This window comes from Acinonyx jubatus, chromosome C1 (genome assembly GCF_027475565.1).
Source record: "Acinonyx jubatus isolate Ajub_Pintada_27869175 chromosome C1, VMU_Ajub_asm_v1.0, whole genome shotgun sequence".
Taxonomy (NCBI): Eukaryota; Metazoa; Chordata; class Mammalia; order Carnivora; family Felidae; genus Acinonyx; species Acinonyx jubatus.
Window position 1 is genome coordinate 212,741,043 of NC_069381.1, and position 25,180 is coordinate 212,766,222.

Genomic DNA, 25,180 nt, shown 5'->3' on the forward strand with positions numbered 1-25,180 from the left:
CGTGTGCGGGAGGCCCCGGAAGTGCCACCCTCTAAGTGGGGGGTAGGGGGTGTTGCCAAGAGGTGAAGTGACAGGCTTTGTCGGGGGGGATGGGTAGGGGCTGGACCCTGGGTTTATTATTTCTTTTGCACGGGCAGGGCAGGGCCTGGGGAGGCCTTCCCTACTGGAGCAGGCGGGATGTGTGTGTAGGAGTTTAGGGTCAGGCGGTGGAGCTGGTCAGTGAGAGGAATTGGCAGTGGGCGCTAAGGAGGCTGGGGGTGACACGGGGCCAAAGCGGGGAAGAGCCTTGGGATGGCTCCGGAAGGCCGGGCTCCACGCAGGCAGGTGGCGGGCAAGCAGGGCACCTTGTGTTCAGGAGCCGGGGAAGCGGATGAGGCGGCGGGCAGGTAGGTGTGCGGAGGACAGGGCGGCTGGGACCCCTTGTGAGGCGGGTGATGAGCTGCTCAACATCAAACGGCAGATCGCAGCCACCTGGGGGACTTTCTTTTACTATCAGGCGACAGGTCCTGGTGATGGAGCGTCGTCCCCGGGGGCCAGGCGCAGGTCTGGGGCCGGCGACACGGCAGTGAGCGGACAGGCGGCTCCCGCCCCCAGGGGCCCAGCCGGTTAGCTGCTTACAGAGACGGCTGCTGGCTCCTCCAGGGGCTCCCGGAGTGTCCACCGCGTGCCAGCTGTGTTCCAGGGCGTTCCGGCTGAACAGGATGTAGTCCCTGCCTTCGCGGAGCATTTTCCTCCGGTGGAAGAGAAAGGAAATAAAACAACAGCACAGAATGTCTAGAGTGATCCGCGAAGCCAGCCGAGGGGGCCGGGGGGGTGGAAGCGTGCTGGTTTGGATGGATATGTGGGAGCCTGAACGACGGCCCCCCGAGATAGTCCCATCCTCATCCTAGGACCTGTGAGGGGTGCTTTATATGGTAAGAAAGGACTTGGCAGATGTGATTAATGGAGAGAGACATCGCCCTGGATTCTCCTAAATATAATGTAGTGACAAGTGTCATTTTAAGAGACAGGCAAAGGGGATCTGACCTTAGAGAAGGCCTCGTGATGACCGAGACCAAGATCAGGGTGGTGGGCTTTGAGGATGGAGGAGGGGCCACAAGCCAGGAACGCAGGTGGCCCCTAGAAGCCAAAAAAGGCCGGGAGACAGATTCTCTCCTTGGAGCCTCCAGAAGGAACGGAACCTGCCATTGCCCTGACTTTAGGACTGGTTTCAGATTTCTGGCTTCCAGACTGAAAGCGAATGAGGTGGTGTTTTAGGCCACCAAGTTCTTGGGGGGGTCGAGGAAGCGACATTTGAGCAGAGCCCTGAATGCGGCTGACTGAAAGTCACAGCTCATGGCGCTTCCAGAAGGCTGGGGTGGGCGTCCCTGCTGGTGTGGGCTGGGGCTGCGGGGCCTGAACCGGGATCCAGGCCCAACTTAGCGTCAGGAACTCCTTGGGAGCCATGAGCTCTGATGGCCTTGGCCTCCAGCCTGCACGTGAGCCACAGCGAATTTATTTTAATGTGAAAGGTCAGTTGGAGTGCGAGGACCCTTTGCGTTTCCCTAGTTTAGCTGAATATAAATGTATCTCATTAATGGAATGGTGGTGGAAAGGGAAAGTGTCTGTTTCACATTTGCCTTGTGTTCTGGTTTGGGACCCCCGAGTGCAGAGCCTGAGGTAAGGACTTGGGGACCGGTAGCGGGGAGCCAGGAGTGTGAGCTGAGAGCGGGGATAAGCAAGTGCAAGGTGAGTGAGTTTCTGAGCTCATGGTCACCGTGATGCTAGGGCTCCTTCATGCTGGGGACCGTCCTAGGAACCATGTGACTATGCCATAGAACCGTTCCTTGGAGGACAGGAGGCTGGGGCACTGACCCAGGGCCGCCCCAAGGAGCGTGTCCCTCCAGGCTGAGTGACGGCTGAGGCCTGGGGTGTTGCGATTGCACCTGTCCGTTTGGAGAGCATCTTTTCAGCACAGCGAGGGGGCAACAGATCCAATACTGTGTGGCCTTCGTGTAGTCTAGACTTGGTGACGGTTCCCTGGGGACGTGAGAAAGGCCGATAGTTCGGCTCCCTCCAGCAAGAGCCGAGACAGCCAGCAAGGTCTGGCTTAATGACTGTCGGCCATCAGTGTGACAGGAGGTGTTCCAAGGATCATCAGAGAACGTTCAGATGTGTGTGGGAATGAGGGCGCACGGGGATCACGGGCCGCGCACCTGCAGAAGGACTTCTGTGCCGTGTGCCTGGCGTCCTCCCTTGAGACCTGCTGGGTGGCGCCTTCTCTGTGCCCCAGCAGCCCCTTCCCCTCCTCGTTCTGCGCTCAGACGAGGACTTTGTCCCTCCGTGTCTTCCGTTTCCAGCCTCGAATTTCCCTACCTGCTTTCTCTTCCTTCCAGCTCCAGGATGCAAAACCCCAGTTTCTTACTTACCTCGCTGTCCCGCTGTGCTTCACGAGCAGAGGCCCAGTGGGGATCTGTGAGACGACAGAGTGGCCGGTTGACCCTCGAAGCTCGTGTCCCCCAAACCCGAATGAGCAGCATACCCCGAAGCTCGAGCCGCGTTTATAGTGGTGTTAACCTCTCGTGTTTAATCGGTGGTTGCTGATCAGGAAGGCAAGCGGAAGCAGGTGTCCAGAGCAGTCACTGGACGGAGACACCGATCATACGGGTGCAGGTGGCTTTGTTGGGAAGTGCGAGATGGCAGTGAGAACCCACCTTTCACGCCCCCCGATGACCACCTGGACTGCTGCGTTCTGAGCAGGACCCGGTTCCACACGTTCACCCTGTAGCTGGGAGCTGGGGGGACCAAGAGGGAGGTGATGTTCCACACAGCTATGCCCTTTGTCAGCCTTGCTGGTGGGCAGGGGGGCACGGCGGTCACCCAGCCCCGTGCCCCCAAGGGAGACCTTTCCCCGGGTGGACACCGCTCTGGTGGCTTTTCCAAGTTTGCAAGGTTTTCTTAACTTTTTCTTTTTTTCTTGTTTGAAGATTGCGGGTTTTTTGTTTTGTTTTTGTTTTTAAAGTTTAATAAGTAGGATATTCCCCGAGGATGGGGACTGCTTTGCATTTCGGGATAACAACGTGCTTATCTCAACAAGGAGATCTAGAAACTGCAGATTCATTTCGGGTAAATATTTAAAACTACAGAATGGTCCTCTTGTCACATTATTTGGGTCTCGGGCTTCAGAAAATGTTTATTCCAGTCAGTGATTCTGTCACTGACCCAGTTTCTATATATGCTTCGCGGGTATGGCTTGTTATCTGCGGAGGGGAGTGGTCTGTGATATGTAGTCAAATTTAACGAATTATGAATCATTTCATGCCCCTAGTGAGTATCCTGCCCTTTGCTCCATCGCTCTGGCTGGGCTTTCTAAACTGTGGGTGTTTCCACGGTCCCCGCGGCGAGGCTGGCGGAGGCCCCCCGGGCCCCTTTACGAGGCTGAATAGAGGAGGGGGCTCTCGAGGGCCTTAGTCTGGGATGAGTCAGGCGTGGAAGGGAACTGGAATCGGTTGGAAAAGCCGACCCCGGGGGGCTCCAGCTGCATTTCTCCCTCTTGTCTCTTTCACTGTTGCTGAGGTGACAGGTTGCCAGGGTGAAGGTTGGACCCCAGGAGGGAGAATCCGAGAGGTCAGGCGGCTGGCGGCCCTGGGCTCTCCCTGCCGTCGGGGAGGGGCGAGCAAACACGGAGGGCGCCCCGGGGGAGGAGGTAGCCGTGGGGTTCTGGAACAAAGCCCGAGTCAGGTGATTCCCCGCGCTGCCCACCACTGAGGCAAAGGGGTGAGACAGCATCCGGACAGAGCCAGGACCCGAGTCCCTGTTCTGTATCTGACAGCGTCCAGGTGTTCAGCACACCAGACTTCGACGTGCGCCCTCGCCCGGGACTCACTCCTGAACTCCCTTTGCCTCGTTCAAGCGGCCCATTTGACTTCCTCCTACTTGAAAAGCCCTGAGAGGTGTTTTTAATCTTCTCCCTGCCTTGGAGACATCAGTCTTACCGCAGCCTGCTCTGTCCTCCTCTGTTGGCTTTGCATTTGACCTTTCTTCTGTGGCTCGGTCACGGGTGCTGGCCTGGCACCGTGCCTCGTGACCCCCGCTCTCCGCCACCGGACCTCGGCTCGGCCATGTAAAGCGTCCAGTCTTCGTTCTCCCATCTCGGAAATGGGCACAACAGTTCCTGCCTTTGCCCACCTCACGGTGTCATTGTGGGAAACAGCCAAGAGGCTGAGTGGGAAGGTATGTGTGCAGCCATCATGCGTTGTTCCAGTGGTTCTCGAAGTCTGTTCCAGGCACCCGTCGCGTCACCATCACCTGGTGGAGCCCAGCGGTCTGTTGTGGTGAGGCCTCCAGCGGGTCTGACCCGGGCTAGTCAGAGAACCATCGCCTGATGCAAATGTTAAACGTTAGGTTCTCACCCGTCTGTTTATTCCCCAGGCGTTTTGTGGGGTCTCTGCCCTTTAGTCGGCACCAAATATCTGGTCTTGCGCGTTCCAAAGAGGAAGAAGAAAAGCCTAACTGGACAGACTGTAGCATGGCACGGAGAGCCCTGTTTCACCCTTGAGGAAACCGAGGCGCAGACTCAAGTTAGGCCGTTTGCCCGAGGCCGTCGAGCTGGTGAAGGGCCGAGCTGCCCCGTGGGCCCACGGACGTCCTGCATCCACGCGGCTGCCTTCCGCCACCCGGGCCGCTTCCAGACGCCACTCCCTCCCTGACTGGAGCTCGTCTCCCTCCCACTTATTCGGGGGAAAAGTTACGGGGGCCAGACTCAAAAGCCCCGGATGCTGCCCTGGGGAAGCTGTCTCCTTCATTGTCACTTGGCCAGACGCTGGACTTACACTTCTGGTCCCCCACGGGAAGCCCAGGATCACAAGCGGGTCAGATCGCCCGCGTCCTTACGTAACCACCCAGCAAGGTGGAAAAGTTAGTCAAAGCCTGGAAGAACAACTTTCCTTTTTTTGTTTTTCTTTCTTTCTTTCTTTTTTTTAATGCGAAAGCCCAGGCCCACGCATCTTCCATTGGGTGAAGGTCTTCTCCGAGCGAGTCTGAGAGCAGGGTCTGTTACGAACCACAGCAAACCCCCCCTGTTTTCCGGCTTCAAGTCACATAACAGCACAAAGACGCCAGGGAAGCAGTCTGGGTCCAGTCGTCTTATTTTTTCCTCAGGTGTTCAATGCCGTCTCATTTGGCCACCTGCTCTTAAGCGATTCACCTTCATGGAGCCTTTGTGGAATATTCCAGCTGGTTTTCGTGGAAGCTGCCCTTGTGCACACTTGGCCATTTGTTTCATGTGATCGTTAAATATGGAAAGATTTCCATAACAGGCCCCCCACCCCCCACCAGCTGCAACCAGAGGGGACAAAAACCCAGAGGACGAGAGGCAGCGTCTGGCCACAGGAGTGCGAATCCACGTGTCTGAGACAGAGAGGGGACAGAGAGTGCCTCTGTCACACACACAAATGGAAGCCTCCCCCTGGGGAGGAGGGACAGCCAGACACGCCGGCCATCGCACACAGTGACCAACACGGACTTGTTCCCGCGTCAGGTGCCCCGGAGGAACCCACAAGTCGTGGAGAGTGAACGGATGGACCTGTAAAGAAACCACCGTGGGTGTCTGGCGGTCTGTTTCAATAAACCCCTGTCCCCTTGTGCTTAATTTTCTGTTTTATTTTTAAATTTTTTTGTATTTATTTATTTTTGAGAGCGAGAGACCCAGAGCATGAGTGGAGGGAGAAAGAGAGAGGGAGACACGGAATCCGAAGCGGGCTCCAGGCTCCGAGCCGTCGGCACAGAGCCCGACGCGGGGCCTGAACCCACGAACCACGAGATCATGACCCGAGCTGAAGTTGGACGCTCCGCCGACTGAGCCCCCCAGGCACCCCATTTGTGCTTAACTTTCAATACAGGTTTAATACAGGAGAGAGGAAAGGCTATTGTTTCTCACATACCCTGTAAGACTTGAAATATTGTGTAATTATGGGAAAAGTCCGTGAGCCGGGTCCCCATCCTGTGTGAGGAAAGTTCAGCACATACATCAGGTGAGATTTCAGACACTTTCACTTGGCTCTGTAATCCACCACCAGGCTAAATACGTTGTCCGTTAACAGCGTCGAGTTTCAATTTTGATAACATTAGATACAAAGGTCGTTGCCCGTTACCAAAGTGCCACGTTTTCAGTTTTATTAATTGGTTATCTTGGAGTGGAATGGTTTTCTTCCATGACGAAAAGCCTGGGGTGAAGTCCACGGTCAGGCCAGGAGATCCCGCTTTGTCTTGAGGGTCACTTGCATAAAAACTACTGGTGTTGCCCTTGGGGGTCGGGGGCGGGGGGGGGGGTCACCACTGCCCTTGGGAGGTCAGGGATTCCTCCATCACTGAGGTTAGAGGTAGGTCTAGATAACAATTTTGAATTGATGAAGTTTGCCTTTGGGGCCAGTTCTCTCTCTGTTTCTGGCCACAACCCCTATTGTTTTCTTTCCCTCCTTGTTGCCATATCTCCTCCTACCTACGATCTTGGCCAGCACGTCTGGCGTTTAGCCAGGCACCTGTGGATATATGCCCACTTCCCCTTGGCCCGAGCCAACCACGGCCTGGCCCTCTGCCCCATTGCGCAAGTAGGGCCGGGAGGGAAATGGGGTCGGCCGGCTTTCCCCGTAGAAGGTCAGACAGTGACTATTTCCGGCTTCGTGTCCCCTCTCCGGCCCGGCTGCTGAGTCCTGGACGTACAAAAGAACTAAGGACAGAACGTACACACCCGGGTATGGCTATGTTCAATACAACTTGACTTATGGCCACTGCAACTTGCATTTCATAGAATGCTCACTCACGAAACATTCTTGTGTTTGTTCCCCCCGAACTACTTACGAATGTAAAAACATTCTTCGTTCGTGGGCCACGCGAAGACAGATGCAGCACCGGATTTGGCCCTTGGGCCAAAGTTTGCCGCTGATAGAGGACGGGAATTTATCAGGTTCTGCTTTCCCCTCTTGTTCTGCTACTGTGGTTCCTTTTAGGACAGCTGTGTGATGAGGGTGAGCCAGTTCCTGTCGTGGAGACACTCCAGAGTCCGGCAGGCTCGGGGTGCCAAGGTTCCTTCAGCACATGGATCCATACATGTCCCTCGTGGTGGCTTGGAAACCTCAGCAAGTCTGTCATTCCCACAGCAGCCCCTGAGGTGGACGAGAGGGATCATGGGAATTTCTTTTCCCGTCTCGCAGAGACGGTGTTACGGATTCCTAGGGCTGCTGTAGCCAAGTACGTCGTGGGTGGCTTAAGCACCAGAAATGTACCATCTCACGGGTCTGGAGGTTAGACGTCTAAGATCGAGCATCGACAGCACTGGTGCTTTCTGAGGGGGTGAAGGCGCGTCTGTTCCACGTTTTCCCCCTGCTTCTGGTGATTCGCTGGCCATCCTTGACGTTCCTTGGCTTGTGGACACATCCCCCGATCTCTGCCTCTATCTTCACATGGCGTTATCCGTGTGTGTGTGTGTGTGCATGCATGCGCGCCTCCAGATCTCCCCCTCTGTAAAGTCAGATAGGATCAGGGCCCACCCTAAGGACCTCGTTTTCCTTCCATTCCCTCCATAAAGACCCTATTTCCAAATACGGTCACATTCTGAGGTCCTGGGTGTTAGGGCAAGACTCCAACATAGGAACGTGCGGGGCAGGGGGGCACAATTCCCATGTTACAACAGAGGAAATGGGAGGCCTGGCTGAGCGTCTTGTTGGTGACCGTCCTGGGGTGAGAATGTAGGACCAAGCTGTCACCTCTGTGTTGGTATGAATATAGTTTCCCATCTAAATGTGACAAGCCTCTTGGTATTCATGCACTCAGCCTTCCAGACCTTTTTCAAGTAGGGTAAACCCTCTGTACTTGTGTCTTCAGCCGAGACTGTAAGCTGCGAAAACAGCTACTGACAGGTGCCCAGGGACATTGCACTGTGGGCAAAGACACTTGTGTTTGGAGACTCCCCAGGTCAACAGAATCTCGTGTATCCTCCGCATTGCTTTTTGACAGCTCGGTGGTTCTTGGGGATTCCCCTTAATTTTGTCCAATGACAGCGTTGACGTTTCCTGAAATAAAACCAGGGAGTGAGGCATCTTCCCGACTTCAGGACTTGATGCCCACTTGACGAACATACATTAAGTCCTGTGGTTTCTTCTGGGGGGCCGTGGGGACGGGGGGCCCACTCAGGCATATGGCCACCCCCTGGGGAGAGCAGCGCTTCCCTGAAATGCCACACCAGCTCTCCTCCAGGAAAGCTGGTCTCTGTGCAGAAACCTGGGGCTCTCGGAGGGGTAGAGCATGGAGCTAGGGAGTTGGAGAGGGGCCAGCAGGTCCTGTCCACTCAGTCCATCCCCCCTGGAGCTCCCGGGCAGACCCCTTCCCTTCACAGCCAGACCCCCTCCCTTCCTGCACTCTCAACACCGAATTGCCAGAGGGTTCCGTGTGCGTGTGTGTGCACGCGCACCAAGTACCTGCCCAGCGTCCAACACAGACAGCTCTGAGCCAGCTTGTTGGGCAACACGGGGTATTAGGTATAAGGTAGGAGCTGACCCAGTCACCCCCCCGTCTGCCAGAGACTCGTGTGATGCAATACACCTCAGCTTCAGGGCCATGGGTCTGTAAGCGAAAGTTCTCTCCCTAAATAATCCTCTGGAAGGAGCGAATGGAGAGCCCAGAGAGCTTGCAAGGTCCTTACCCCAAGTGCCGAGTGACTCAGCCCTTCATTCAGCAGTGAGTAAGCGTGTTGTGGTAATCTCTTCACGAAGAAAAATCCTGGCAACGTTTTCGAGTTAAGACGAGGTAGCAGCCTGCAGTTTCCCAGCAGACGTTTATTTTGTGCCTGGGAGATGGGCTCTGGGTAGCCCGGGGCCGGGTGAGCCGCAGCAGGGGTGAGGGAGGCCAAGGCAGGGACCACGTGGAGGTTGCTCCTCCAGAACTCTGGCCTCGCCGGCCTCCCAAGTACCCGGCCCGCACAGGGACCAGAGCAGGGGAACGAGGCCCCCAGAGCTGGCACCCGGTCAGAACGAGGCTCGAGATTCCCAAGACCCCAGCCAAGATTTGAGGGGTTTGGGGAACAGGAAAGGAGGTACCCCGAGTTCTGGCGTAGGCTGGTATCGTGACGTGGGAGGAGTGACTTTTCGCAGTGGGAAACGCGGGCTATCCTGTCCTCACCGTCGAACCAGTTGGGATCAGAGAAGTCTGAAGACGCAGAAGCCCCCGTGAGCCCCCTTGTGTTAACATTGTCACCACCTCCTGTCCTTTCTCGGCGCCTTGAGCACATTATCCCCTTTTAACGTGATGAGGTCTCCGTTCTGTCTTGCCATCAGTCTTCCAAGGGCCGCGAGTGCCTTGCTGAATATTCGGGGAGTCCCTTGAGTCTCCTTGAGTCTTGGTGAATATTCGGGGAGTTCCTTGGCCCCCGTGGGTAGCAAGGTGGACGCATCCCAAGCCAACGTGCCGGGTGGACAGCGGCCTCTGGTTTCCTGTGCCTTGAACGTCCTGTCCCCACCCCCCACCTTTTTCTGGCTCCTTTAGGATCTAAATCTTCTGTCGTGTTTGAATATATTTTCTCACATTGTTGCCTTTTTCAGCGCTCGTTGACTTTGATCGAGCTGTCTGCCTTGCCTCTGTGATTTCATTCATTGCTTGCGAGGTTTAGAAGTTCCGTCTACCTCGAGATTAACTGTGTACATGCCACATTTTCTCTTCGCTTCGGGTTGGTTTCTTCCTCTGTCCCCACGCCCTTCTGTACATCTGGAAATTGTTTACGTTTGAAGCCCCCGGGGGGGGGGGTTGGGAGGGCAGACAACATACTCCCCGCCCCCGCCCCGTCTCAGCATCACAGGGAATGATTCCTAATGATGCCCCTTTTCATCGCGTGTGAAATATTTACACGGAAGAGGGTCTGTTCCGGGGAAGGGGCAGGGGGCCAGGGGGCCTTGATTTAAGGAGGGCCTCCAGAATGAGATTTCAGCCTCACATTCCACGACGTGATGGGGCCGGGAGGCAGTGGCTGAGAGGGAGTCACGCATTGGTGACCTTCAGCCCCGCTGCTCTGTCCTGCCATCCCCGCTTCAGGAGTCCTTCGCGGCCGTGGGCTCTGTAGTGTCGCGTTAGTTAGGTGGGATTCGAACCACCTCCTCCTGAGCGGCCCTGCGTGGTGTGCGTGAGGAGGCAAACCCCACTGCCGGCAAGGCGACTGGACTGTGTCTCTGGGGTTCAGCTCCTGAGATTGTCGTGTGGAGCTAAGACTGCCAGTCTCTGCAGCAGATGTAAGAGCAGGTGAGGGAAGACACGGCACTGGGGAAAAAAACAGCCAAGGGAAAAAAAAAGCCCTTGTCGCAGGCCGGGCTGCCTGGGAGGCCAACTCTGACACAGGTCTTTGTGCGGGAGGTTGACTGGGGGGATGCATGCTTGGGGTCCGTCCTGCCGGGGCAGGGCTTGCAGAGGGAAAGTGGGGCTGCAGTGGGTCTCAGAGACGCCTGGGGAGTAGGGTGGGGGCGGCTGCCCGGGGAGGGTCCCCAGCATCCCCACCTTGCTGTGTGAACGTGGCTCGGAGCACAGGGGACTCTAGACCTGGAAGGGGTTCCGGCCGACCGACGTCCTGAACCCTAGGCCCCCCCCTTGTGTCTTGCAGCTCCCCCCTTCTCTGGAAGGAAGGCCGGTTCCCGGGACTTCTGCTCTGACGTCTGGAAGCCCGTGGCAGGTAAGCCGCGCAGGCAGGGTGTTGGGGTGGGTGGCCGCCCCGGGCCTGCTTCGTGGAGACTGTGTGTGGTGTCGTGGCCAACGTGCATAGACCCGGATGGGGAGATGGGCCCGTACACCTGCAGAGCAACTCCCGAGGGAGGAGTCACTTCTGGAAGCTTCCTGGCCGTTTATGGCACGGCACACATCTCCCTCGGGGCTCTCTTGTCTTCTTATCCTCCTCCGCTCTCAGGGTCCCCAACACGGGAAGATCAGGTGGCACCGGTGTGCCTGGCACCGGTGACTTCCCTTCCTGGTGCCACCAGTGGAACATTCTCGCTCTACCCAGAAACCAGATGGGCAGCTTGCTTTGCCCTGACAGCCATGGGGCAGAGCCCAGGTTAGCTGTCCTTCTGTGTATGCACAAAGGAGTTATTCTTACAACGGGAGAGTTTATGAGCTCCCAAACAATGACCACCAGCGACGGGGTGCGGGTTGAGAGAGTGCCATGTGGCCGCGGTTACGGGTCGCCCACCCCGGAGCTCTGGGAGGGCATTTGTCCCGGAAACGCGTTGGCAGGACGTCGGGAGGAAGCATTACCAGCCGTCACCAGGAGCAGGCGTGCCGCAGCAGCGAGAAAAAGAGCATGGTGTCCTCGTAGAACATTCCCGGGTATTTTCTTGGCTTTTCCTTTTTTTTTTTTTTTTTTTTAACTTTTATTATTGAAGGTGCAGTTGACATACAGTGTTACTTTGTGAGTTCCAGGCGCACCGTGTCGTGACCGGATAAGTCCGGATGTAACTCCCTGCTCCTCGGGGAAGTGGAGTCCGCATGGGATTCCACTCCAAAGTGGGATCCTAGCAGCTCTTGATTCTTACTCGCTTGGCCAGCCATGGGACAGTCACCTCGGTGGGGTCGTCTACACAGCGTGGTGCAGGCTTCCTGTGTTTAAAAACCACACACGTGTCCTCCCCCGGGTGAAAGGATCAGATAGAGTTACATGGAGCCTCTGGGTAGGAGAGGGGAGCTCGTAAGGAACGGCTTGCAGGCTGCTGCCTTCCAGATCGTGTCTGAGTGACAAAAGCCCTTCCAAATAAAGTGGACAGCTGCTCGACTTATTCCAGGCTTTTCCTTAAGCCTTATGTATCCTCTGTTCAACTGGGGAGGGGGCTAGATGGCTGGATTCTGTTCCAACATTCTTATCCCCCCACCTTGTAGATCAGGTCTCCTTGTTCCCCAGTATCTGCAAGTGCTTTAGGACGGAAAGAATGTTTGGGATGTCTGCAGGTTACGCCCTGGGGGTTTTTAATAGTGATGTAAGGAATTTAGGAGCCTTCTGACCCCCAGGGTCAGTGCAGGCCCCCCCCCCCCGCCCCGCCCCCAACACTGAGGTCTCAGGATTTAAAATACTTCTGCCCTTGCCTTATAAGTACAGCCCCTTGCCCTGGAGGCTGTGGTCTGTTTGGATTGCAGCGAAACCCAGTGAAAGGCATCCAAATTCCTAGCATTCTTCTGGCCTGGCATTGGCCAGAATGCCAGGGGTTCTGAAATCAACGAGCAAACACGAGGCTTGGTTCTTTTCTCTAGATAAACGTGATAGACACCAGTGGGTTGTACAACACGACTCCCTGTCCGACCCCCACGTGGTCTCATCTCCGGGGTTGGATGTGGGGTGCAGCTTGGCAAGTGCAGGCCACCCCCTCCTGAGTAAACAGCAGGAAGTTAGTGGGAGCCCCTGCCTGGGACCCCTCTCCTACCCCAGCAGCAACCTGAGTGGTATTCACGTGGCTTGCTTTTCCTGGCATTGAACCAGGCAGGGTTCCCGGGGTGGCAAGTTGCCTGTGAAGAGGAAGCAGGCTGGTGGGACAGCGCCTTCCTTCTAGACAGGAGCCAGAGTGGTGCCCCTTGTCTCTGTCTTGGCATAAAGGGCTCCCAGGAGCCTGGAGAGCTTGTTTAGGGGGCTGAGATTTAGGGGAGTGGATGTGTGTCCTACAGCATTTAAAGAGATCATCTGCTGGCTGTGGCCAAAAAAAAAAGGGGGGGGGATTCTTAACACATGTGGTCAGTGTTTGTGGCTTTCCCCCCACGGGAACGTAAATGCAGTTATTTCTTTGTGCATTTTAATATTCAAGATCTGATTTGTGTCAAGTTCATCGTGCGGTGGGGCTTCCCAGGGTTTCAATGGGGATGTGCAGAGTTGTGCTGGTGCCCGATTCTGTGGTTTGCCTGTAATCCCAGCAACTCCGAGTTAGAGTCTTAACCTGTTAGCGAGCGCCTTGTTACCACCGCCAGACATGGTTTGTTAAAGCACCTGCTTTAATGTTGGCTGCTCAAGATGATGGACCAAGGCAGGGAGCAGAAATGAGCCCTGACTCTGTTTCTCATCACTTTAAGACCAGTGTGAATGACCGTGTCGCCGTGTCTCCAGCAAGTACCAGAACTTGGCCCTACATCTCCTCGGGAAGTGTGCCAGCCGAGGGCAGAGCTCCGTTCCTCCTCCGCAGGGGAGACCGAGGCTCCTTCCCACGGTTCTGCCAGTGCCTGGGAAGGCTTCCAGTCACCACCCTCCGCATGTTGTATCTGCTCAAGCCCTGCGACACTCTTGTTGTCCTGCCCATTTTACAGACCAGAGATGTGGCTCAAGGGAGTACCTCATTCAAGTTCAAGTTCAGAGAGTCATTAGGAAGTAGAGAATCCCAATCCTGGAGCCCACCTCGTGTGCCCTAAGGCACTCCTTCCTTGCCCGCCCCCCTTTACCTTGGTCCTGGGAGGGCGCATCATGGCTCACGTGGGCTAGGGTCTCCGGGTCCGGTGCTGGCCAGCGGAAACAAATTGCAAGCCACAAACGTGAGCCACAGAGCTCATTTTTAGAGTAAACAGCTGATCACATTTCTTTTAGAACTCTAAATTTACCTGAAAGTCAAGGATACGATTCAGGAATGAGTTGCTCTTAAAGGAAGGTACCTTTCAGCTACCTGGATTCCTCTTCCGGAGGAGGGCCGGCCCTGGCCAGGCGCCCTCTGTCTAGACCACGTCAGAATCACCTGCTAATTCTTTTCAGGGGCTACTTTTCAGACCGGGGATCTCCAGACCTTTCTGATTGTGTGGGGTTTGGGAGTGTTTTGTTTTGTTTTGCAGTGAAATTCATGTAACATCCAATTCGCCCATTGTACTTTATTGGTTGATTATTTAAAAAAAGTTTTTTAATGTTTATCTTTGAGAGAGAGTCAGAGCGCGATCAGCAGAGGGGCAGAGAGAGGGAGGCTCAGAGACACAGAATCTGAAGCAGGCTCCAGGCTCTGGCACAGAGCCCGACGCAGGGCTCGAACCCTGAATCTGTAAGACCACGACCTGAGCTGAAGTTGGATGCTTAACCAACCGAGCCACCCGGATGCCTCTATTTTTTTTTTTTTTTTCAATTTTAGAGAGTGAGAATGCACACACACATGCACATGGCAGTGAGCAGGGGAAGGACAGAGAGAGAGAGGGAGGGAGGGAGGGAGAATTTTAAGCAGGCTCTACACTCAGCGCGAGCGTGACGCGGGTCTCGATCCCATGGCCCTGGGATCATGACCTGAGCCGCCCAGGTGCCCCTCAGTTAACCGTTTTAAAGCGTACCATTTCCTGGCATCTAGTGCCTTCCCCGTGTTGTGTAGCCACCGCCTCTCTCTGGTTTGCAACGTTTTCATCACCCTGGGAGAAGAGCCTGCACCTGATAAGCAGTTACTCCCATCGTCCCCCTGCCCCCCCGGCCCCACCCCCTGGCTACCACTAAGCGGTTATTTTTTGCGGTTTGGGTCTGGCCCCAGTGTGTACGGTCTTGAGAGCCTCTTTCATATGCCCTTGAGACAGAGCAGGCTAAGTCCCGCATTGTCCACGGGGTGACACCCAGGCCTGCTTGGACTGCCCCTGGCCAGATGACCTAGAGGCACCCGTTCTGCACCTGCCGAGGTCTGCGGGGACACCCCCTGGGGCAGGGGCTGACCTCACAGGGTCAGAGGGGGTGACCCAGGAGCAGGCAGAGGGCAGCCCCTCAGCCATGCGTCCAACCTGAGACAGCGCTCAGCCTCTTTCAAAACCTCTGCGTGAAAATGCCTCACATCGGTGCCGCCTCATTAAGTCAAGGGTGCAGTTGAATCTGAGTGAGGTCGCGGGCCAGCAAAGTACAATCTGGGGAATGTGGACAGATGAGAAACCCGAGCCACTCCCGGTGAGGGGTTACACTCAGAATGGCACCTGCCTTCTTAAAAGCCTCCTGTGTTAGTTGTGTTAACCCTCCTACCCGGCCTGCCTGAGGACAGATGAGAAATTTTTAACATACTTGAGGGTTTGGAGATAAAAGGTGTGAGTGAAGGAAGAGTCCACCATTGTTTATTTCAAGAGCCTCCCAATCTCTGGCTAAACCCCCGCTCAGACGACAAAGAACCGATCTAATCAGAAACTCCCACATTTTCCTATCTCTCTGGCTTGAGTTTACCCCTTTGTTAGTTCATTGTTTAAAGCTGACGGGGCCGGCTGCACTCGGGAAGGGCAGAGTGAGTGTATTTTATTCTCTGGTCAGAAAGCGTCCACGCAAAGAGCTTGGCGCTTTCATCTGTGCTGAGTATAGACGAGTTTCAGTTACGAGCCCGTGAGCATTTTGCCTACGTTAATTTCCTTGGCCTTCACTTTACTTGTCTGTAAAAATAGAGCCAGTGTCTAGAAAGTTGCTTCAGATCAAATCCAATTAAATATGCACTCCAACTTGCTCAGGAGTGGGGCGCCTGGGTGGCTCAGCAGGTTGAGCAGCTGACTTCGGCTCAGGTCACGAGCTCACGGTGAGTGGGTTCGAGCCCCGTGTCGGGCTCTGTGCTGACAGCTCGGAGCCTGGAACCTGCTTCAGATTCTGGGTCTCCCTCTCTGTCTCTGTGCCTCTCCCACTTGTGCTCTGTTTCTTTCTCTCTCTCTCTGAAAAATAAGTAAACATAAAAAAACTTTTTTTTGAATAAAAACTTGCTCAAGAGGAAGAAAAAGGATTATTAGAAGGATCGAGACCAAGCATAGTGGGTTACGGAGGACCCGAGAGCCAGGATTTGAGAAATGAAGCTGCTTTCCAAGAATTGGATGCCCACCCCCGCCCCCCTTCTCCTCACCCCTTCATGCTTCTGCCCTGTCACCTGGCCTCTGCTGCTCACCCAGCGTGCACCTGGCCCAGGAATGGCCTCCAGCCAATGCACCGCAGTCCTCAGCGGGACCTGCCCCTGGGCCATGTTGGCTTCCGGCACTGGGGAGTTGCTTGGGCCAGCTCATCCTTTTGGGCCAGTCCTCGCTGAGTCGTTGGGTCAGCAGGCAGGTCGTGGACTGGCTCTTCTGTAGGGGGTGTCCCTCGCAGATCCATCAGGGGGATGGGCGCGGGGCCACGGGCGTGTCCCTGGGCCAGGCAGTGACGGCTGATGGTCCTCCCGGGCAGGTGAGGAGATCTGCATTCACCCTCACCTGGACTTACATGCAGTTTCCTTTCCCTCCTTCCCTCTCGCCTCCCCCCTCCCTCCTCTTCCTTCCTTCGGGACCTGGCACCACCCCATCCTTTTGGACTAGCCATTTAGCCCCTCTGGGCCTTCCTTTTCTCGTGTCTTTATTGAGGGACCGAGCATCCGCCATGTGGCTCCTCCGAACATGCGGTTAATGTGGTCAAGGGGGCGGCCCTCCCCTGACATTTCGGTCCACGCTGTCCATCAGGCACGTCGCCCTCCCCACCTTGGGCTGTCCTGAGGGTCCCAAAGGTCAGAAGAGGGATTAACATGCCCCACTGGCCAGAGTGAATGACTTGGGGCCCCTCTTTCCAAGAAGTGAGCAGCTGGCCTGCGGGACGGCCGGGCAGAGGCGCCAGCCTGGACCTTCCTGGCACACTCTGGTGGTGTTTTGTAGGCTGTCGTCGGGCAGACGCATGTCCTGGAGCTCTACCTGTGATGCGCCTGGGACCTGCTTTCCCGCTCTGTTGAGAGTAGGAAGGGACTTAAAAGACCCTGGGGCCAAGCCTTGCATTTGACAGGAGAGGAAGCAGAAACTTAAAAAAAGCCGGCGTCTGTCCAAGTTCAGCGTTTTCCCAAGGTCACGGTGTCTTCCCAAGGTCACGGTGTCTTCCCTTGACCACCTGGCCGTCCGCTATCCCAACAGGTCAGGGGTCCGCCCTGGTGAGGGTCTGTCATGTTCTACACTGTGTGGTGTGCCTGTCGCCTTGGCTCCTTGTGAACACGGACCCCCGTCCCCCATGCCCCCCATCCACCCCCCAGGCCTCCCTGGACTCTGTGCTCAGTAAACACAACTTGATCCTTTTTCCTTCCTTTTCTGTCTTCACTGGAAATCCTGTTTACACTCTGTTCCCTGTAGGAGCTGGAATGTGCAGCCTCCTTCAGTTGTCCTTGAAATTAAGTGTCACCGAGTGATGCTTTAGGTTGGCCTAGGCTGGCCTCTGACAGTGTCCACCACCCTCTGGGTTGTTCCTTGTTCTCTCGAACATCATGTTTATCAGAAGCGAGCAGATGTGTTTCACCTGGGGCCCATGGCCTCCTAGTGTGGTCCTTCTAGAGAGTCTGTGGCAGAACTTTACAGGTACAGGTGGTTTTCTGAAGAGAAAGCCTGTAAGCCCTTACCAGGTTTCTCAAAGGATTTGCACCCTCAAAAAGGCAACAGTTCTGAACTTGGAAGGAAGCCCACGACAGGCTTGGAGATCAGATAAGTTGGAGATAAATTAAGCGGGGGTCGGGTCCCACCGAGGCACCGAATCTCTCTCCTTGGCTGGAGTACTGAGCGGAAACCAATGTGGAACTGGACAGAAACCGGTTCAATCTCTTCTTTCTTTACCTTCCCTTTGTTTCTTTTGCTTTTTGTTCAATGCAGCTATTATTTGCTCAGTTACAGAATGGGGAAGACTTGGCTTATGAAAATGCTTTGGATTTTCAAAAAAACAACACACGAAGAGCAAAGGCGCCGTGCAGGTGGCTAATGGAAACCCAGCGTCCAGATCAAGGGGCAGCATCCACATTACCGGCAGGCCATCCGTGGATCCTCCCAAATTGCTTAGGTTCCACGGCGTTGAGGTCTTGAAGCAGCATTAGAAGAGGAATTAATGAGTTGTGGCTTTCAAAGGAGGCTGTTTCTTTTTAATGAATGGTACAGGAAGTCCTGGGGCCAAAGTCAGATCGGGCCAAGAGGAAGCTTCAGGGAGAGAAATGTTACTTGTATAGTGTTTGAAGATCTCTTCTGTAGCTTTGTTTCGTATTTAAATTTCGCGCAGCACTTTACAGTTTGCAAAGCTGTCTTAGATTTGTTCTAGATCTCCGCAGGGAGAGGTAGAGCGAGCCACATATTAACTACTAGCCTCGTCATACAGATGAGGGAGATTTGTGCCTCTAGAAACTGAACGGGGATTAAAGTGAGGTCAGACAGAACCTTCCAACCTCAGCACCATCACCCAGGGTCCCCATAATGAGATCTGGGGTCCCGTGGTGGAAGGCTAAAAGCAGGGTTCTGGAATTGTCCATCTGGAGAAGTCGCCCGACTCTAGTGGAGTCCAGGGGCTCCTGGATGGGCCTGCCGGGAACAGTGCTCACCAGATTCCTATCTGGCTTGGATTTCTTGATGTCAGAGGGATTTAATGAGAACCAGGCCCCCATCTGCCAAGGCGTGAAGATTGATCAGGGGGCAGAGTTGCATATAAGTCACCAGAAAATAGTTTGCCCACCTTGGGATGCCAAGTTTCTGTGGAAATTTCTTCAGGGCACCACACGGGAGTGGGCGTCTGAGTGAATCTGAATGAGTGCATGAGGCCCGTCGAAGGGCCCTGTGGACGGGGGGTGGCCGGGAGACGGAAGGCAGCACCCCCACTTTGCAGTCCTCCGGCGAGGCTGGACCAGCACGACCCAGAGAGTCTCTGCTGGCCCCAGAGTCCAGACTCAGGGGGGGACTTCCATCCTACAGACCCAGGCCACGGAGGCCAGGCTCCCGGTTGATGGATTTGGTGTGAGGGGAGCAGACGCTTTGGTGAGCGCATCCTGGCTCGGAGGGGAGGGGGGGGTTGGGTGCCGCCGCTGTGTGTTGCTTTACCGGTTGGGAGAAGAAGAACCCTCTTGACCAGTGCGGTTCTGCAGGGCTGCGGTCCAGACCCTGGAGAGAACCTGTCTGGGTGACTAACAGCTGTGTGGCCCCAATGACTGACCCGCCGTTGTGCCTTAATTTGCTCATCTGTAAAATGGGAATGAGGAGCTGCAGTTACGTGAGCGTGGTGCCTTCACGACTGCGCTCCCACCTCGTACAGAAGCGCATCTGTGGATAGAGCTGGTCCCGCAGGGACGGTGACAGGGGCTGGAGGCTGGGGGACGTTGCGTGTCCGCGTCCGAGTGGCTCCAGGGCCCAGCCCTGGCCTCCCTCAGCTGGACCATGGGCACCCCCGTGTGTTCCCGCTTTTGCTTAGTGAGCTGGAGTTGGGTCTTGAGAGCCCCAAAAAACACCCGCGCTGGCCCCACACCTGTCTCTGTTCGGGGTGTGCGGCCGCAGCGGGACCCCAGTGCTCCCGGGTTCTCTGTCAGCACCTCTGGCCACTACCGCCTCCATCCCGCCTGTTCGCGGCTTCTTCCTGCGCCTGCTTTTCCCCCCGAGTTTTCCTTTCCTTTCTCCTGACTGCACGTTAAGTTCCTTTTGTCCTGTAGTGGTTTCTTCCTGGTTGTAACTGACAGAAGCCTCCGTGTGTACACGCTTCTCAGCGAAGGCGTCTTTTCGGACCGTTGGCCCAGCACAGACACAACATTTTAGCCCCTTAATGGGTTCCTGACGGGCACATTTTGAAAGCGTCCCAATTGAGCGATGTTCGGCATAGTCACGAAGTGGGGCAATCGCCACCTCTGTCTAGTTCCAAAACATTTTACCCAAAAAGAGACCTGCGAGCAGCCACTCGACCTCCCTCCGTGGCCCCAGCGCTGGAAACCGCGAACCTGCTCTCCGTCTCTGTGGATATGTGCCTGCCTGGAGCCCCACGATGTGTGACTTTTTGTGACCGTCTTCTTCCCTTCGCCAGAGTGTTCTCGGGGGTCATCCGTGTTGGGGCATGTGTCAGAATTGCCTCTCTTTTGTGGAGAGTAACGTCCATTGTGTGGCTGGGCCGTGTCTCGTCGGCTTCTTCCGTCCGTGGACACTTGGGCTGTTTCTTCCTCTTGGTGATTGCATGTAGCACTGAGGCTCGTTTCTATTTTGATGTTCTAGCTAAATTCTACGGGCTCTCTTCTCTGCTCCCAGCTCTTGGAGAGAGACCGCTCGCTTTGGGCTCCAGCTCCCCCAGCCTGCCCCCGTGCCAGTCCCAAGAACCAGGGCTTCACCCAATTGCTTCTTTGTGAAAGTCCTTTCGAAGGACGCTGATCTGAACACACCGTCCCCTTCCTGTCGGGACTCTCGAGTGACAGCTCAGCCTGTTCCCACCCAGTGAAACGCCAGGGCAGGGCCCGGGAACCTGCACTTCTCAGACCCCGACTGACCTGGTTGGTCGCTGCCAGTCTCGGCTGCCTGTCTCCCCCGGTTGGAGGGCCCATCAGACGAGAAGCAGATGCAGGGGCGCCCCCTGGTTCGATCGGGTGAGGAAGCAACTCTTGATCTCAGCGTCGTGAATTCAAGCCCCACGTTGGGTGTAGAGATGATTTAAATAAATAAAAGTTTTTGAAAGGTTTAAAAAATAAGAAGAGGCAGATGTTTACTGAGCCCTTCCCGACAACCGGATGTTAAGCGACCGCACTGGGCGTCCGAGGTCGTGTCCCCGCGCCCCTGACGGTGCGGGTGCCCCTGCAGCTGTCCAGCTCTGGCCCCCTGGCTCCAGATACTAACTAATCCTGTCCTGGGCTGGCTGTGGTGGAGGACGCCCGAGGATGCTGCCCTCTCCCTACCGGGGCGTGGGCTGGGCACCGACCCTTCCCGCCCACAGAGCAGGTGCAGACGGAAGCCGATAGCAGGTGGGCGGTGGGGCCTTGGACTTCGCCTCCTTTGTCTCTTCCTGCTTCGAGCCAACCAGGCTTTTTCCTCCTCCTCCTTTCTGTCTCCCTTCCTTCCCCTCCCTTCCTTTCCCCTCCCCTCCCCTCCCCTCCCGCCCCCTCCCTTTGGAGATGGGTGCGGCCGAGGAAATCTCTGAAGGGTTACTTGCTGCTTTGGGCGGTATCCTACCTAATATTCCTGGGTCTTAGTAAAGAATGGATCAGTCAGAAATTCGCGGAATAGCACTGCTATGGGAAACAGAGCATATTCCTTTTATTTCTAATGCATTTTTAAGGGTGATACAAAAACTTTCCAGAAAGGAGCCGGTGGGGTGGAGGCAGCCAGTCCTCTAGGATTCTCAGCACCGGCATTCCCTGCACGCCGAGCTCACCTCACTTGCCCCCTGGGGCCACCAGCCGGGGAGATTCCTGCTCCACCAGCGTCCAGACCACTGAGAGGAGTGCTGCCACAGGCCTCCAGGGCCACCCCTCCATCCTCTGGCTGTGTCCGGGGACCCAGAGGAGGGCAGAGACCAGGAGGTAATAGGGGAGGGCTTGTGTAGCATCACGGTGAAGGTGAAGGTTGGGGGCACCACACAGCACCTGTGTGTCCTGGGGCACGTTGCTTCTCCAGATCTGTTTCATCATCTCTACTAATCGAACCTGCCTTGGAGACGTTTATTGGAAGCCAGCCTCGCCCACCCGTTCGTCATCTGTGCTGTCTTGGGCCTTCGGAGGCGGAGCTGAGGGGTCACAGTAGAGGCCCACAGAGCCCGCGAAACTCCCCGCCTGGCCCTTCGTGGCAGTGCTGTCCCGGGGACATTGGGCAGTGTCTGGGGACATGACCGGTGGCCGCAGCTGGGGTTGGGAGTGCTGCTGGCATCCAGTGGGTAGAGGCTGGGATGCCGCCCGCCTCTCCACGATGCACGGAACAGCCCCACGGCAAGAAACGACCAGGCCCCAGATGGCAGTCGCCCCGGGGTTGAGAAATCCTGTTTTCCAGAAGCGGTTTTCTGTGCTAACTGGTTGGGGAAGGGGGCGTCTAGGACGGGTGATTCTGAGTGGTGCCCTTTGCTGGGATGGGGATGCAGGGGTGCAGGGGGGGAGGCGAGGCCAGCGTGTCGCCGTCCTGAGCGGGTGTGGGAGGCAGATGGCTGCCATAGAGACGTGAGCTTGGGGATCAGCAGAGACGAGGCGGCCCCGTTGCTCGGGGCGGCCTGGCTGTGGCGAGGCTCACCCCAGCCTCGGGGGGAGGGCAGGCAGGTCTGCTGGAGGTCTTGGAGCCCCTCGCCCTGACGCTTGGGAGCAGGGAGACCTTGGACCAGTTCGGTCACTTCTCCGAATCTCGGTTTCTCGACTGTATGGTGGAGGCAGTGATCGTCTGTCTCGGGAACAGGTGCACGGAAGGCGCCTAGAACAGAGCCTGCCAGTCACTCAGTGTCCAACAGGCGCTGTGCGTGCTCGCGTCCACAAACCGCGTGGCTCAAACCACGGGAACGAGTTCTCACAGCCAGGAGGCTGCAGGTGTGAAATCCGGAGACCTGCAGGACCACATTTCTTCTGGAAGAGCCCACCCTTGCCTCTTCCCGGCGTCTGGGAAGTCTCGACGGGGGACCCGCCATCTTGACGGTCTTCGGCTGGTGGCCGCATCTCTCGGATCTGTCTCTGTCTCCATGTGGCCTTCGTCCCTCTGTGTCTGTCTGGGTGTCTCTGTCCTGATCTTCCTCCTCTCGGAGGGACACCTGTGATTGGGTTTAGGGCCCACCCTAATCCGGTCTAATCTTACTTCAACCTGATCGCATCTGCGCGCACCCTGTTTCCAAATACCAAGTTCACAGACGCTGGGGGTCAAGATCTAATGGATCTTTTCGCGGCAGGGTCGGGGGAGGGGGTGCATTTAGCTGACAGCGGTGGGTGTGGTTGTCTGATTGCCTGTGTTACGGTTTCTGTTGGAGTTCGTGTGCCTTCAGCCTTTCTGCTGGCCGGCTCAGCAGGAACAGGCTTACTTCTCTCTGTTCTTGTAGCAGCTGACCGTGGCGTGTGGCCAATGCATCTCTGTAGTTGACTGAAATTAAGGACGACCCCCCCTTCTGACGACCCTCGTCGTTTTCAGAACAGCAGCCTGTGCTAGACGGGCCTCAGGAAGGCCGCGAACCTAGGAAGTCTGGCTTTGGAGAGGCAGCCACATCCCCGAACGGTGAGGTTGGGACAGCCCGCGGGCCGTTCACTGGTTCAGGTCTTTGCTGAGCGGCTGTCACTCTGTGCGGGGCGCTATGGGGCTGCCTGCTGGAGGACACTGTCCTCGCCGACCCGGAGTTTGCAGCCCAGCTGGACAGGCGCTCATTTAAATACAGTCGTAGTCAAGTGATTGGGTCCCATGGTGCCTGGGGCGCCGGGGCTGGTGGCTGCAGATGTTAGCGCTGGCGCCCAGAGAAGCTTGCTGGTGTAAGGGGTCTGGAGCCTCCTGGCAGCTTCCTTTCTGCCCTGCACGGGCTCGCAGAGCACCCCAGGGACAGCGGGCCGGAGGAGACAGCAAGGACAGGAACTGGGGACGGAGCACCCAGCTCCTACGGCGCCCCCTCTGCATCACAGCACAGTTCAGGGCTTGAGGACCGGAGCCGGTGACCCGGTGTGCTGGGCAGGTCACCAGAATGGGCCCTGGGTGCGCCGGTTGAGAAAGGTGCCGGTTAGGGGCTCCGTGAAATTCTTCTCGTGGGGCCTGAGGGAGAAGCCAGAGTTAGCCTGTCAAGTGCACCTTGTGTTGTCTTCTCGAACCTGTGTGTCCTCCAGTGTCTCCAAGATGACTTTGCGCCTCTCGTATCTGAGTGGGGCGGGTGGCCCACGTCACCAGGAAAGTGGGCTCTTGCTTTTACCGGGGACCCCTGTGCCCGTGAGGCCTGGCCTCATCCCAAGCCACGCACCGTTTTCCTCTGTTACCTGCCCAGCCCGCCGGGCCCAGGTGCACACCAGGCTGCCCTGGCAGGAGCCAGCCCCAGGCCCTCTCTCTCACCGTGTCCGTTGATGTGCCAGGTGCGGTGGCCTCGCTCAAAAGCTGTGTCCACCCGGAGCCACGAAACGTGAACGTAGCTGGAAACAGGGTCTTTGTAGATGTAATCGGTTCCTTTAAGATGAGGTCGTGTCTGGGGCGCCTGGGTGGCTCGGTCGGTTAACCGCCTGACTCTTGATTTTGGCCCAGGTCCCGATCTCGTGGTTCATGAGGTCGAGCCCCACAGCGGGCTCCGCGCTGATGGCAAAGAGCCTGCTTGGGATTCTCTCTCTCCCTCTCTCTGCCCCTTCCCTACTCACAAGTGCACGTGCTCCCTCTTGCTCTCTCTCAAAATAAATAAACTTAAAAAAAAAAAAACAGACTGGAGGTCACGCCACAGTCAAGTGGGCCCTGATCCCATGACTTGTGTCCTTAGAAGGCAGCTGTGTGAAGACTGTGGTGTGGAAGCCGAGATCAGAGCGCCCGGAGTCGAGGAGAGACCAGGATTGTCAGAGGGGACAGAGCAGTTCCTTTGATTGAAGCCGCCTAGTTCGTGGCGACTGATTCCAGCGGCCGTGGGAAACAGACCCATCCACCGTGTCCCAGCCCCCCGCCCCCCGCGGGGAGGCGCTGGACGGTGCAGGCTGTGGGGCTCAGGGAGTGTGTCCTGTGGGTGTGTGGGCCGGTAACAGTGCCGGCCACATAAGCCCTTGCCCGGGGCTCTGAAGCCTTCTCCCCTCAACCTTGACTAGGAGGAAAGCCCGTCCCCCGCTCCCCTTGGCGAATGTGGGCAAGTGGAGGCCAGGTTGGGGCATTGGCTGCAGATGATTCTAGCTGATACCAGAGGGTTCTGTCTACTGCAGGGAAGCCCTCCCGTCATTGGAGGTGCCACGATGGATGTTCTGTCCCTCTGAGAGCGCCCCAGGCTGGGACCCGGAGCCCTGGGTTCTCAGCTCTGTGGGACTGATGAGCTCTCTGACTTGGGTCAGCAGCTCCGCGTTTCTCTTCTGGTTGCTTCATTATACGCCGAGCGAGGCGTGCTGTTACTGTACCTGCACACGTCGTGCACTGGTCCCGAGCGCGTGAGCTTTCACGCACCCTTCCACCCGCGTGGCCACCCTCCCGTCGCCAGAGAACCTTCTCCGGGCCCTTCTTCCCTGCCGATCCCGCCGTCTCCCCTCGACCAGTATTCTGGTTCCCAGAGTCCATTTCCACCGTGCTCGTGGGTCACATGGTGTGTGCTCTCTTGTGTTGGGCTTTTTCTTGGCCATAATTCCCGTGGGCTTCCTCTGTGTTTTCACATGTGAGCGTTTCCAGTTGGTGGACACGGGGCTGTTTCCAGCGTGGGGCCGTTAGGGATAAAACCCCCGCAAACATCGTCAGGCAGGCCCCCTCCGTGGACAGAGGCTTCTTTTCTCCCGGGCACGTGGGCCCAGGGGTACGATTGCCGTGTCTGGCACACGGGAAGTGTCCCAAAGCGGTGGATGTGACTGACGCTTCCGGCCGGATGGATCTCGAGAGATTCGACCGCCTGGAG

At 56.5% G+C, this 25,180-nt stretch overlaps 1 protein-coding gene across 3 annotated transcripts in view; it reads left to right on the forward strand.

Annotated features, from left to right (window-relative positions):
- The window catches only part of SH3BP4 (SH3 domain binding protein 4), an 85,904-nt gene that overhangs the window by 26,159 nt on the left and 34,565 nt on the right, over positions 1-25,180 (forward strand). For 2 of the 3 annotated variants that reach the window (XM_027047071.2, XM_027047070.2), the window contains one exon: positions 10,619-10,687. The exons of the other annotated variant lie outside the window; for it this stretch is intronic. The gene's annotated coding sequence lies outside the window, so the exon portion shown is untranslated. The remainder of the gene's footprint in view (positions 1-10,618; positions 10,688-25,180) is intronic. 3 annotated transcript variants of the gene reach the window in all.